This window comes from Papaver somniferum, chromosome 4 (assembly GCF_003573695.1).
Source record: "Papaver somniferum cultivar HN1 chromosome 4, ASM357369v1, whole genome shotgun sequence".
Classification (NCBI taxonomy): Eukaryota; Viridiplantae; Streptophyta; class Magnoliopsida; order Ranunculales; family Papaveraceae; genus Papaver; species Papaver somniferum.
Genome location: NC_039361.1, coordinates 150268115 through 150283956, shown reverse-complemented (window position 1 = coordinate 150283956; position 15842 = coordinate 150268115). Strand labels below are relative to the sequence as shown.

Genomic DNA, 15842 nt, shown 5'->3' with positions numbered 1-15842 from the left:
CTTTGATAAATTAATATTTCGTCGACCCTAATAGACGAAGTTGGAGATATGTCGGTGTTATGCTAGAACCGTATATACTGATTTTGAATGTATTTTTTTCCTTGTTTCACCATTGAATTTTTATGGTAAATAGTTCGGCTTGATTTTAGAGAAGATAAATGCACCGTATAAAATTGCAGTTTTGTAGGAAATAGTTCGGCTTCTTTTGTAGTAAGATGCTTTATCACGAAGATCTCAGCTAAGAACAAACCTTCAACTTGGCATTTTCTTAGTTTTTAGTTGTTTATTTTCAATATGAAATATCATGTCTTATTTATTAGTAATTAGTAAGCAGTTTTGTTATCATACGAAACATCATGTCTCCCTTATTAGTTTGAATGAATAAAAATGCCAAAGAGTTTGTTTATCTGAATGTTTTGATAATGTTTCTATAAAAAACTAACATAGAATTGTTTGAGGGTGAAAACAGTTTCTGCCGATTTTGGTAATTTCGGGTGTGTGGGTGAGAAACGAGTCCAAACCCTAAACAATGTACTGCAAGGGAGTACTTTGATTCGAGAGATCAATCTGTACAAATTCGGCCTAAACCAAGAAATGGCCGTTCCAGACTTGCTTCGGTCACAAAGTGAAGGAGAAGGGTTGGTCTTAGGGAGGGAAGTGAAGAGAGTGTTGAGACCATAATAGTTGATTCTGGAAGAGTAATTGTTTGACGACTTGTATCAGAAAGTGAAACGTTAGCAGATTGGAAAGCTAACAAGTGATTTCTGAGTGTTGTATGCTCCTGATCAAAACTTGTTCTTTGGTGGAAATAAGTAAAACCTATTTATACAAGTCGCAACGAAACGTACCCTGGTCTCGTAAGAAGTGGAAACAGTTGAGTAAATGGAAGAAAGTGGTAACGGGTAATGCCTAGAATTGATGTTTCCATAATGAAGGAAACGTTTCACCATTACTTATTATATTTACTAACCGCCTCACCCTTATGACACTTTCCTGTAACGGGCGTAGTGTACGCCGCACGCTGTACATTTCCAGACCAATACTCTGATGAGCATCCCCCAGTTTGTGACATGTTTTGACGTCTCGAGTGTTTTCGTGGAAAACGTGTATCACGTTGCTACGTGTGGCGTGGACAAAGGGTTTGGCGTTTGTAGCCAAGTTGCTGTCGTGACCTATGAATAGGCATCGTAGCCAAGACGGTGTCGTGACCAGAGAGTTAGCATTGCAGCCAAGTTGGTGCCGTGACCAGAGAGTTAGCATTGCAGCCAGAACATTGCCACGAGTCGTTTGGTGGCAAGTTTGTACGGATGAGATTTGCCTCTCAGGAGGAAGGGTAGTCGTAGATTGTTGCAACCCTTCTTTTGGCAACCAGCGGCATGTGGTAGGGCCGGCATGGTTTTGGCATATTTTAGGCGCGGCCAACATTAGGGTCTTGGAAAAACGGTGATTTTTGGTCTTGGGCCGGAAGTTGACATGCGTTAGGTGGCGAACTTGGACGGCTGAGATCTGCATCTCAGATGGAAGGGTAGCCGTTGATTGTTGCAACCCTCGATTTGGCAGCTAGCGGCATGTGGTAGGGACGGCATGGTTTTGGCATATTTTAGGCGCGACCAAAATTAGGGTCTTGGCAAAACCGTGATTTTTGGCCTTGGGACGGAAGTTTCCATGTGTTAGGTGGCGAACTTGGACGGATGAGATATGCACCTCAGATGGAAGGGTAGCCGTTGATTGTTGCAACCCTTCATTTGGCAGCCAGCGGCGTGTGGTAGGGCCGGTATAGCTTTGGCATATTTTAGGCGCGGCCAAAATTAGGGTTTTGGCAAAACCGTGAGATTTGGACTTGGGCCGTAAGTTGCCATGCATTCGGTGGAAAACTTGTACGGCTGAGATTTGCATCTCAGGAGGAAGGGTGGCCGTTGATTGTTGCAACCCTTCGTTTGCAGCCAGTGGCATGGTTTAGGCGCGGCCAAGATGGTGTTTTGGCATAGTTTAGGCGCGGCCAAAACTAGGGTTTTGGCATACTTTAGGCGCAGCCAAAATTAAGGCTTTGTATTGGGCCAAAGGTTGCCATGCATTTGGTGGCAATTTTGTATGGATGATATTTGCATCTTAGGAGGAAGGGTAGCTGCTGATTGTTGCAAACCTTCGTTTGTAACCAGTGGCATGGTTTAGACGCGGCCAAGCTAGGGTTTTGGCATAGTTTAGGTGCGGCCAAAACTAGGGTTTTGGCATAGTTTAAGCGCGACCAAAATTAAGGCTTGGCATTGGGCCAAAGGTTGCCACGCGTTAGCTGGTCACCTTTGACGGCTAAGATCTGCATCTCATATGGAAAGGTGGTTGTTGATTGTTGCAACCCTTCGTTTTGGTACCTAGCGGCATGAAGGAATGGCCGGCATGGTTTTGGCACGGTTTAGGTGTGTCCAAGCCTGAATTTTGGCATAGTTTGGGCGCGACCAAAATTAGGGCTTGGCGTTGGGCCAAAGGTTACCACGCGTTAGCTGGCGACCTTGGACGGCTAAGATCTGCATCTCAGATGGAAGGGTGGCCGTTGATTATTGCAACCCTTCGTTTTGGTAGCCAGCGGCATGAAGGAATGACTGGCATGGCTTTGGCACGGTTTAGGCGTGGCCAAGCCTAGATTTTGGAATAGTTTAGGCGCGGCCAAAAACTAGGGTTTTGGCATAATTTGGGCGCGGCCAAAATTAGGGCTTAACGTTGGGCCAAAGGTTGTCGCGCGTTAGCTGGCGACCTTGGACGACTAAGATCTGCATCTCAGATGGAAGGGTGGTCGTTTATTGTTGCGACCCTTCGTTTTGGTAGCCAGCGACATGTGGTAGGGCCGACATGGCTTTGGCACATGTGGTGCGGCTAGCATGGTTGGCATGACTTGGCGCGGAGATGTGGCTGGCACGGCATGTCATTGGCACATGTGGTGCGTCTGACATGATTGGCATGCCTTCGCGCAGAGATGTGGCTGGCACGACATGCCATTGGCACATGTGGCATGGTTGGCATGCCTTGGCGCGGAGATGTGGCTGGCACGGCATGCCATTGGCACATTGGGTGCGGCTGGCATGGTTGGCATGACTTGGCGCGGAGATGTGGCTGGCACGACATGCCATTGGCACATGTGGTGCGGCTGGCATGGTTGGCATGCCTTGGCGCGGAGATGTGGCTGGCACGGCATGCCATTGGCACATGTGGTGTGGAGATCAAGGTTTGGCATATCGAAACCCTAATTAGCATTAAAAAAAGGTCCCTTGGTAATTTTCTCGCAGACGTATTAAAGGGTTCAATAAATGCGCTTAGTGGAGACATTATTACTCAAGTTCTGTTTCTCTTCAGAGTGACCTCACTGTCTAACTAAGGTTTTACGATTTTAACCCTAAGCTAAAAACCACCATCAATATTAAGTCCCATGCTTAGCTTGAAACAGGGGCATTGTTGCGAGGTAAGCATAAGATGGTGACAGACAAGGACAGAATCGAAACGTAAATCATGCAAGATGGTCAGGAAGATCCGTCTAACCTTTTTCGGGAAGTAAGGAGAATTCGTGATCCTCGTATTTGGTGGATTTGCGTAAGTTCTGCTTGTGGCACCACAGGTTAGGCTGCTGGGTGGTAGAGGCGATTGCTGGTCGAGATGCAAGCTGTAAGCCTCGGTCTGGAATGGTTGTGCGTCCTATGGGCTAGGATTCAGAATGTGGAATGGAGCCACTAGCATAGATTTGGCGTGAAAGGAATCCACTAGCATTAGATTGTCTTGGAACGAGCCGTCAGCATTGGTCGTCTTGGACTTGGAGCCGTTAGCATTGGATTGGCTTGGAACGAGCCGTCAGCATTGGTCGGCTTGAACTTGGAGATGTTAGCATTGGACCAGCTTGGAATGGAGCCGTTAGCATTGGTCGGCTTGGAATAGAGTCGTTAACATTGACTTGGCAGGGTGTCGGTGTTGGCATGGCATGGAGTGAGCGTTGGTTTCGGGAAGATAACAACTTGATTCAGTTTCGTGGGAAGGTGACGACGGCTTCGGGAAGATAACAACTTGCTTTAGTTCTGTGGGAAGGGGACGACTGGCTTCAGGAAGATAACAACTTGCTTCAATTCCGTGGGAAGGTAACGTCTGGCTTCGGGAAGATAAAAATTTGCTTCAGTTCCGTGGGATAATGGCAACTTTGTCTAAATTAGGGTTTAGCATGCCGAAACCCTAATTAGCGCCCCTTACTAGAATCGTTGTAGAATTCTCTTACGAACTCGGAGTTTGACGGTCCGCCCCTCCATTGTATCGAAAAAGAATTTCTTATCTTCCCACGCGGGAATATTTTAGTTTTGAGCTCGTTTAAGAGGTGAAAACGTCCTGACAGTGAAACTCAGGAGGAATTCAGGTGGGATGTTGCGGGCCCGGGGTATCATAGTCGCGTCGAGTTATCTATTCCCGTTCATGGAGCAAGAAGGAAATTTTATTCTGTGCAAACTCTAGAAACTCCGTCCGTATGAAAAGAGGTATTGACCTTCTTCTATTTTCAGTTGCTCGTCCGGAACCGTGCTTTGATCTGCAGTGTCTCTCTAGTGGATTCCAAAATTTATCAAACTCCATTGCATTCTTGGGACGGATGGATGTGGTTGCGTTGTCGGTCCATCTTGATTTTAGGTTGTTCAGTGCCTGGACCTTCTGAACCCGATGAAAATATGTTGTGGATGCTTGTATGGTCGAAATCTTCTGGAGCCACTGGATGGAATAGATGAATTGGGAGACGTATCGTTCCATCCTTGATTTTAGGTTGTTCAGTGCCTGGACATTCTGAACGCGATGACAATATGTTGTGGATGCTTGTATGGTCGAAATCTCCCGTAGCCATTGGATGGAATAGATGAGTTGGGAGAAGTTTCGTTTCCGACGTGCTTCTATCAAGTCTTCAAGGACTTTGTTCCAAGAGACATCCTTCGAACCATCTTATGAATCTTGGACTATCATATGGAATGGGATGTGATGAGCAGTCCCCAGTTATATTTCTGTTAGATCCAATGGCATGGCCGAACATGTGAATGTATCTCTGTGGCGTGCTTTTGGAGTCTTCGATGCACATGTACGGCTTTGTGTTGAGAAATTCCCGCGGCTCGTAAGACCTTGAAAGTGATGTTGAAGTCAGAAATAACCTGGTTGAGGGGGGTGAAAGCGCCCCGTGCTGGTAGTCCCCATGTGTAGCCTACTTTCATCGCATCGCCTTGCATCCACGTCCACGGGATTTGATACAATCTTATTGTACCCTATGGATGTGGCGCTGGGATGCTCAGAATATCACATGGACGAAATATTCTGGATAACGAAAAGGTAGAAATAAGAGAGTTATGTTGTTTATCGTGGCTCCCTTTGTTTCTTCAAGAATATGTTTCAGTCGCGTTTCTGGGGTTATCTCATGAATCTTTGATGGTCATCGGGATGGACTGCGATGAGCAGTCCCCAGTCACACTTTTCTTTAGTTTATGAAGTTGTTTCTTCTGAGCAGTCTTGGGATCCACCGCGGCCTCGTAAAGTGTTGCAGGAATCTTCTAGACAGAGGGGTGATGATATTCTTAAGCTACACCCTTGAAGAGTAACTGACCTCTTCGTGACTATGACCTTTTGGTTGACCGTGTCTTCTGAGCTTTGATAGTGAAGGGATTCCGTGTAGATCCTCAGTACCCAAGTGTGGTTTACATGTTTCCATATTTGTAGTGATCGTGCTTTGGTGAATCTCTTGCTGGTATCAACAAATGAGCGGCACCGGTTCTTGGAAGTAGATGTGATCAGAAGAGACTACATTGTCATGGGAACAAAGTAGGTTGGCTGGATGCGTAAGCGAGCAAACTGTCCATGACCACGAGCTTTGGCGGGAAAGAGGCATTGAAGCGGCTTCGGTTCTTGGAGAGGACGTTGAAACTTATAGAGAAAAAATACTGAAGCTCCGACTTCGGATCCTGGAGCAGCTTATGGAGAGAACGCTGAAGTGGAGCGGCTGCTGCAGCGAACGTTAAAGCGGAGAAGCTGTTGAACCGAACATTGAAGCAGAGCCGCTGCTGGAGAACTTTGAAGTGGAGACACTTCTGGAGAGAACGTTGAAACGGTGCCTTGCAACTCTCAGAGCCTTGACGGTTACCATATTGAAGTCGGAGACCGAGTCACTCAGCGTTCTGTCAAACTCGACATCCCTCAAGTGAACAGAGGTTAGGAGTGTGTGGGAAAAATACCCGATGGCCACGTGTCGACATATCAAGGGATGGATACATGATAAGATGATGAGATAGGAGCATAGAATCATCCTCTAAAAAGGAGATTTTGTCTCATTCGAGGCACCTGTTACAAACGTCACATGAATGACGCGTGTAAGGAGCAGTCTAATCCGCTCAGACAGTCAAGTCTAAAAAGAAAGACCGCATTTAATGAAGGATAAGGACGAGACATGGGAAGATCTGCATCGTGAAGGAAGACTCGGACGATCTATACTACTACCCAGAGGTGATAGAGCACGAGGTTCTCCTTAGAAGAGAAGCGCGATACAGAGGAAGAACCAGACAAGCCATCACGAGGGATAGTATAGAACCAGTCCGAAGCAGCAAGGGCGATGAGTGACAGCTCACTAATATCGGACGAACAAGCCACCACGAGTTTGTTTTGCCTATAAATACCGGTCCAAGTATAAGGAGATGGACAACCTATGTAATATCATATGGTCTTTCTACAGAGAATTCCTGAGAGAGATCTAGATAGAGAGAAAGTAAGAAATCTAGAAGAGATTTCTAACTCCTTTAAGGGTAAGACCTTATAATCAATAAGAAAACATCTTCTTTCCCGTGGACGTAGGTCTTCAAGGCCGAACCACATGATATGCTTGTGTCAATCTTTACATTTCATGCTCTTTACATATTGTTCATCTTCAATCTTGTATGTTTTAATAGTTTTTAGTCTTTAATTTCACTTGGGTGTAGTCATCAGAAAATATGCAACTACATTTTGGCGCTAGAAACAAGGAGGTATGAAGATCTAATCTACCTCCCTAAAAACAGCTCTATATTGTTTTCATAATCTCCATGAGAGAGATGTTTCTTTCATACTACTAAGTAAAGTTCTGTTGAGATGAATGAGTAGAGCTAGGACTCAAACTTGATCTTCACGATCTAAGAACTCTAGAAGAACCTCAAAATCAACAGATCTACGCCTTTTCACCTATTTTTCTTAAGATTTTTTGTCATTCCAAAGATTTTTGTGCCTTCCTCAAAGAGCTCAGGATAGTTGTAGATCGAAGTAAAAATGGAGTTTAAAACACTTCGGTGCCCAAACGATCTCCTTCATGAGAGAGCTGGGAAGAGATGCTAGTCAGTAAACTACATAAGGAAGATATCACCTTATGAGAGTTGAAATGACAAACTTCTTATGATGTTCTTCATCAAACTCAAGATAGTTCAAGATCTCCTTCTTAAGAACCTAAAATCTAAGTCAAGGGGAAGGATTAATGAGTACATAATCAATCATCAAACTCAAAGTTTGTTCAAAATCAAAAGTTAAAAGATGATAGGTGAGGTTTCCTAGAATGGAAAATGTACTTAATCGTCATAATTTGGTTTTTCCCTAGTAGAGGTATAGCGTGTTGAAGGAGGTATTTTTCTTGAAACAGGAGAACTGATAAAACACCTTTTTTTCATCATAAGCTCCTCGTGCAAAGAGGGAATGTTTTGACATTTTCACATCTCCAAAATTTACTGCAAAGTTTTCTTGTACTAAACTGTCCAGTCTGAACTATGACTTAGTAATTGCACATGACCTGCAAATCTAGGGTCCCACTTTTCTGAAGAAAGACAAATTAAGTATTATTGCATATATTGCAAGGAAGATAATGGTAACGTGACGATCCGATCGCATGAGGCAAGGTGAACACGGTGGAGCCCAACTAGAAAGACTCGACAACCATGTTAAACGACGGAGTCCCAGGAGAGGGATAACCCAATGACCAGTGTAGGGAAGGACTGGCTGACAAATCTAGATCCTAAGGCGAGGGAAACCCCTTCGAGAGACATGAGGATGTTCATCTGAATCAACCAGGAGGGTTGAATCATTTTCCAAGGAAAACAGTAAATGGAGAAGCCAAGAAGGATAATCCTTCAGACCTCGGCGATGCCAACACTACCATCACAACCATCCTGAAAACCTAATAGGTCCAGGATGAGAGAGTGGAGAAATTAGAAAGGCGTAATATGAGGCTAGAACGGAGAAACCGTAGGCTAAGACGGAAAGCAAAGAAAAAGGTGCCACTCTCCACCATAGAAGAGATCCCGGAGGAAGAAAACTCCTTTGAAACTTACAAGATGACGAACGAGTCAACATCCCTGACACCTCTAACGAGGAAACATCGGATCGTTTTCCCAAAGGAAGCAAGGGTGTCTTCGATCACGAGGATAATCCATCTGAGGGATCGTCAGATATCGATTCCAAGCACAAAAGAAACAAAAGTCGGATCGCCCGACCTAATTCTGAGGTCACGAACCTCGACGATGTTAAAACTAATTATGAGGCCAAGAACCTCGCAGCCCCCAACCCCAACCGAGGGGAGACCTCGAAGTCAAACCGTTCTAAGATTGTATCTTATGCCGAGCAATCGGACGATGACTCAGGGCGATCAAGGTATCGCAACCATGAACCATCTTTCTCGCGCCGAGAGAGCTCTGAGAAGAAAAAAGAAGGCCGAAATAAGGCGAAGTGATGACCAGCTCCAGGCTCGACTCAACAGGCTTGAGGCAATTACAGAGAAGCCACGGGAAAACAGGAGAGCAAAAAATTGGCAGAAGTCATGCAAGAAGTAGGACAATCTCCCTTGTCCGAAACTCTGTAAAGATTGCCATTTCCAAGGAAATGCTCCTTACCGACGTTTACTGCCCGGTTCACTGGAACGGGAGACACAATTGAGCATCTTAGAACTTACTGTATGACACTAACACAATGGGACCACTAGATGAGGTGTTGTGTAAGTTCTTCCCAGCCAGTTTAAGAGATGAATCCCTAATGTGGTTCAACAATTTTCCTAAAGGCTCAGTAAGATCGTTTTCTCACCTATCCGAGCTAATAGCCGAATCCGACCAGAAGTTGACGAACTGTTCCAAATGTCTCGAGGTCTAAACGAGTCACTCCTCTCCCTGGTGACACGATGGAGGAAACTATGCGCCGAGATCGGAAAGGTCCCTGAAGACTATGCGATCTTGGGCTTTAGAAATATTCTTAGAAAGACAGACCCTATCTTTTTCCGCATGTATGAAACCATGCCAAAGAACTTGGGAAAACTAAGGGAAATCCAAGAGGATTATGTGGCCTTGGAGGAACTTCAATATGGTACTTATGATAAGATGGCGAAAGGAACCAGCAGAGGAGCAAATGTGGTAGAGCCACGGAACCCTCAGACGCCGGCCCAAGGAGCGGGGCGATCCAATAACGGATCAACACAGTTCGATAAGCATCGGACTGGAGGCTGTAAAGGGCGAGATCAGTCCCAGCAAAAGAAGGGAAAGTTCGTAGACCCAGTCTACACGAAACTGACGCTCCCATATCTGAGATCCTCAAAAAGATCGATGGAAAGCATAAAATCGCTTCCATGGAATAGAGGCCAACAGCCGGAGAGAACCAAGAACAAAAAAACTGACTTCTGCGAGTTCCATCAATTCCACATCCACACGACATACTCATGCATAGATTTAAAAAAATCGTGAAGGACATGATCGACGAAGGCAAGCTCAATGAATACATTGCACAACCAGCGATAACACCCCCTACAGGAGCACCCATACATCGTGTGGAGATCCCTCGTGAAGTACAGTACTTAGGATGTAACATGATATCACATTCAACATCCAACACTCCTATATCAGAAGGAAATATAACAAGACGAATCCACAAAAGAAACTTCGAGGGTGATGAAAAGGTGATAGACACATTTTTGTGTCCGATTTGTCTCGATTCTATATATTGTTAGGGGTTATTTTTGTACTTATTATGGTGTTTTATTTATTTGTAGGTATGTTTGGCCAATAAACATTTTTGGAAAAAATTGGCTCGAAAAGTTGTCGGAAAGCACCCGGAGGACACTTGATATTGGAACCCACAGATTGGATAAGGGGAACCCCATGTCACCCCCAAGAGAGCTGCTATCTACACCCCTACTCTGGATAGGGGGCACCCTTTATCTTCACCAGAATTTTGGCGGGAAAAACTAAATTCAAATTCAGTTTTGCAGTGGAATTTTCAGGCCAGATTTTGCTGGAGTTTTGGCCGGATTCAATGGGCTCTTTGGATTGGATATATCCCGTTATGACTAAACAGGGCTGGTAGGTGTGATTAGATCGAATGAGTTGGGCTAGATAAGCGGAAGAAGAAATCAGAGGTGTGGAGTTTCACGGGATTGTTGAGATTTCATGAATCGGATTTGGAGTGATTCAGCTGCATATTTTTGTTGGGATGGACATCTGAAATCATAACAGGGTTGGTGTGTATGTTTGGATCAAGTATTTTGGGCTGAAAAACCATGTTGGAGCGAAACAGAGGAGCTGGATATTTATCGAAGTTCTGTTGATGACTAGGAGGAGATTTAGTCGGAGTTTGACGTGGAGATGGATTAGAATTTAGTTGATGAGTCAAAAAATGATTGGTATGAGCTTTAGATTCGATAAAACAGTGACAAATCTTCGGTTTGAGCGAAACAGGGAAGTGAAGTTATTATCAGACTTTCTGGTTATATATATATGGGAGTTGGCGATATTCTGGAGAGGTTAATTATATTTGGGACTCTATCTTACCTTATTTGAGAAGTTTACAACTCATAGAACCTCGTAGAGAATCTTGGCATGAAAATAAATCCCGAGACTTGAGGTGGAGGAAAGATTAGAATAGCCAAAGATTTCTTGAAGTTTAATCGACCTGCGGGCTATAAAAGGAGTTGGGATAGCTCATAGAAGACCTACGAAGCCTTTCAGAGAAGTTTAGAACACCACAGAGCTCTAAAGATCGAGTTGTAGGAAAATACCTTATTCTGTTGCTGCTGCTGAAGAGGAAGAACACGAAGAACATTGACGCACAAGTATCTGTCGCAGAACACTATCGCTATTCAACAACAGAACCCATCTATCGTTTATCAACAGTAATTGCATTAGGTCTTTATCTATTGTTCCTCTTTGTAACAGAGATTCTGCAACACCTTCACGCTGTTGCGAATCGGCTGTGTTATCTTTTTTTCACCTCCTTGTACACTTTTGAGCTATAAAAACATATTTTGAGAACATGGTTAATATGAGGAGCTAAACCCCATTGCTGAGGCGCTAGGGGAAGCTATTTTTCCAACAAGAAGTGGTATACTCTCTTTTATCTATTTATTGCAATTTTATTATGATTATTTGCCTTGAACTAATATCGAATATGATTTTTATTTGAGTAATTGTGATCTATTTTGATGGAGTATGCTTAGTTTAAGACTTTTGATGCTTCATACTTGGTAGTTACAATTATTGCTTTTGAAAATCTACTTGTTGCAATAGTAAGAATCAAATTGAACGAGAAAATTGCATGAATACAAAGATTGGATTAAATCACTTTAAACTTGGAAAATAATGGAATATTAGCTTCAGTGTTCTTTTAATATTGATACCAACTTTGTCAGTGTTTGTTATAATTATTAGTGAGTTTTCTATTTAGCTTTGAATTTAAGTCTAAAGTTATCCTTCACAAGTTCGAGAATCGAATCACTTTTTACCACTATTTACAAGTCACATCAATTTTTGGCGCGGTTGTCGGGGACTTGTTTTTAGGGTTTTAGATTTATTTATTTATTTATTTATATTATTTTTGTTCTTTTTTTATGTTTTTGGGTATTTATCTTGTGTCTACAGGTTCTGGATCATAAAGAAAAGTGAGCAAAAGAGTTTGGTGATTTCATAAAGACTTGGAACTAAATATTAAAGAAAAAAGAACAGAAAAGAAGACAATTTTATTTTAGACAATTTTAGTTTAGGGTTTGTTTATTTTCTTTTAGAAAAAAAAACTATGTTAGGGTTTATTATTTTTGTAATTTTTCTTTTCTTTTTGGACTTTGGACTTTTGGACTTTGTGACATTATTTTTTTTATTACCCTATGGAAGGGTACTTTAAATATAAACTGTTTGCAGAGAAGGAGGACAATTACGATATTGTCTCTGCATCTTGGGTTCGTACACTTGACATCGGAGTCAGTGGCCCGATTCGACTACTACCGATTCATCCCCCATCTGGAACGGGAGGTAAGATTCTAAACACTCGCGAATCCCCTGTCAGCGAGTTACTGGACTCCTTCGTATGCATATATGTTGAGGACTGAATACGGACATTTATTTTTCTAGTAAAGGGCAAGGCCTGGCCATACAAGATAAGGGTTCGGATTTTATCACCGTTCTCTTCTTTCCCGCTTTAGGAACACGTAACCTACGCGAACCTAAGCCTAAAATTTTGACTAGAACGAGATCGATAGGGTAACGAGCTTAACAGGAAAGTCATTCGAAAAATATTGGTTACTCTTTTAAGCATACTTCGAAGTTCTTGACGGTTTCTGTAAGTTGAATGCGTGACTGCGCCTCCTTGTAATACCGGTGAGGCCTTGGGTATCAAAGCTCCACCGAGCTTCCCTCGCCTCTATTCAACTTACTTTAACTCGGATTGATTCCAGAGGGGTTTGCTTAAATTGAAACGAATTCCCGCTCGAAGGATTAGAAGCTGGTCTAGAAACAATCTAAGTGGAGCCATCATGCTTTTTATTTGCTAGAAATCAATAGTTTTTATTTGGTTGGGTTGGCCTTGATCTGTGTTTGCTTACCCTTCAAATTTAGAAAATTCTATTGTATGCCTGAACGTAAAAGAGACGCACTAGGTAGATTTTTTAAAGAGAAACCTAGTAGTTCGAAGCGTCTCGATTACCTTAATCTAAAGAGTCTGGCTTTTGAAGAGTCTGTTTTTGAACGTCCTTTGACTGAGGAGAGAATCCCTGTTGCTCCAATAGCGCCAGAAATGGCAACTTTGAAAGCTTTGTTGAATCCAACTAGGACTACTCGCCCCTCATGTATCAGGTTAGCTGAGACGGAAGCAACTTATGAACTTAAACTTGGGACCTTACAGCTGCTCCCAATCTTTTTAGGGAAAGAAAATGAAAACCCCTATTTCAATGTTAGGGACTTTGAGGAAATTTGTAGTACCCTCAGGATTAGATACCTAGATGATGATGCTTTGAAACTTAGGTTATTCCCCTTTTCCCTGAAAGATAAAGCTAAATCGTGGCTATATAGTTTGGCTTCCGGGTCAATCGAAACGTATGAACAACTTAAATCTGCCTTTTTGAACAAGTTTTTCCCTAGGCACAAAACATCGTCTATTAGGACGCAAATCTGCACGTTTTCTCAACAGGAGGGAGAGAATTTGTATAGGTATTTGGAAAGGTTCAATGATTTATTAACCCAATGTCCTCATCATGGTTTAGAGAAGGTTAGGTTAGTTCAGATCCTTTATGAGGGTTTAAATTATCCCACCACAACCACAGTAGAATCTATGTGTACTGGTGGATTTGAGAACCAAACAGTTGATGACGCGATGACATATTTGCATGAAGTCGCCGAAAAACCCAACAATGGGAAAGTAGTAGGGGACCCCAGAAAACAATTCTTCTCGCAGAGGAAACGTTAATAGGGTAGAAGGAGGCTATGAATCAGATGCCAAAATTGCTGCTATAACGAAAAGGTTAGAAGCTTTAGAAGTGGGTAACACTAGTGGTAGATTGGAGCCTTTTGGGAAGGCCAGAATAATGAAGAGCAAGCCAATGCTCTATATAATAACACTAGGTTTGATAATCGTCAGAAGTTTGACCCATATTCAGAAACCTATAATCCTGGTTGGAGGAACCATCCGAACTTTTCATGGTCTAAGGGCCAGAGTCAGGGTCAGTCTAATAATTCTAATGCTCCCCCAGGTTTTGGCTACACTAGGAATACATCAGGCCCAGAAAATAAAACGACTAGCTTAGAGGAATCTATTAAGATGTTAGCAAAAACTCAGGAAATGTTAGCACAGAGCCATGTTAGTTTTCAACAGGAAACCAAGCAGAATTTTCAAACTAATGCTCAGAGCCTTGCTAAGTTAGAACTTCAAGTCGGCCAAATAGCTAAGACCTTAAGTGAGAGAGATAATGGTAGGTTCCCTAGTCAGACTAATCCCAATCCTAGAGGAGTTCATGAAGTAGGTACAAAACCATCGAATCAATTGAATGCTATTAGAACCCTTAGGAGTGGTAGAATAGTAGACAATCAGGTAACCATGCCCGATAGTGAACATACTGTAGTTCACCCCTCAGGACCACTAGCTAAGGAAACTGATAAAATTTCTGATGATGCCAACTCAGTTCCTGAGAGGTCTGATTCTGTGCCTAGAGCCCCATTTCCTCAGCTATTAGTACCAACAAAGAAGGAATCGAACTTTAATGACATATTGGAGGTTTTTAAGCAAGTTACCATAAACCTTCCTTTATTAGATGCAATTAGGCAAATTCCTGCTTATGCCAAGTTCCTTAAGGATATGTGTACGCGAAAGCGAAAACTTAGCGTCCATAAGAAAGCCTTTTTAGCTAGTCACGTAAGTTCAATTATTCAAACACTACAACTCCAAAGTACAAAGACCCAGGTTCCCCTACCATTGCTTGTACAATAGGTAAACGCCGGGTAGAAAAAGCTTTACTTGACTTAGGAGCCAGTGTGAACCTACTTCCGTACCATGTGTACTTACAGCTAGGACTTGGTGAAATGAAACCTACTCAGATAACACTGCAGTTAGCTGATAGGTCTGTTAAAATTCCTCGAGGTGTTATTGAGGATGTCCTTATTGAGGTCGACAAGTTTATCTATCCAGTGGATTTCGTGGTCCTAGATACCAACCTGTCCCTGACCCAGAGAACCAGATACCTGTGATTTTAGGTCGCCCGTTTTTAGCTACGTCGAATGCGATCATTAACTGTCGAAATGGTGTGATGAATTTATCTTTTGGTAATATGACTATAGAGATGAACATTTTTAATGTCAGTAAGCTACCTTATGAGCTAGATGACACATGTGTTGAAGAGGTGAACATGATAGAAGCCTTAGTTCAGAAGTCATTACCAAACATTTTATTTGAAGACCCATTAGAAAGTTGTCTATCCCATTTTGGTTTAGATTTTGATGACGATAGCACTATTGAACAGTGAATGCTCTATTAGATTCTACCCCTGTGTTAGACACTGATAGATGGAAAGCTAGGTTCGAACCGTTACCAGTTTCTGAGACTACCCTAATTCCTTCTTTAGAAGAGCCCCCAAAGTTGGACCTTAAACCACTACCCGATACTCTAAGTATGTGTTTTTTGCCATCTGAGACTTTACCTGTGATTGTAGCTTCCGATTTGGATAGTGATCAGGAAAGTAGGCTAGTAAAGTACTTCAAGACAATAAGGAAGCTTTAGGGTGGACTATAGCAGACATTAAGGGTATAAGTCCTACTTGTGTATGCATCAGATTCATTTAGAGGAAGACTCCAAACCTTCTAGGGAGATGCAACGTCGACTGAACCCTAACATGAAAGAGGTAGTTCGAAAAGAGGTGCTTAAGTTGTTAGATGCGGGTATTATTTACCCAATTTCAGACAGTAAGTGGGTCAGCCCTGTTCAGGTTGTCCCCAAGAAATCAGGTATCACTGTAGTCCAGAATGATAATAATGAATTAATCCCAACCCGAGTGACCACGGGATGGCGTGTGTGTATTGACTATAGGAAATTGAACAAGGTCA

The 15842-nt window shown here is 42.8% G+C and overlaps 1 pseudogene; it reads right to left on the bottom strand.

The window, feature by feature from the left end:
* Positions 1-13411: 13411 nt before the first annotated feature.
* Positions 13412-13511, bottom strand: LOC113276698 (annotated as a pseudogene).
* Positions 13512-15842: the final 2331 nt, after the last annotated feature.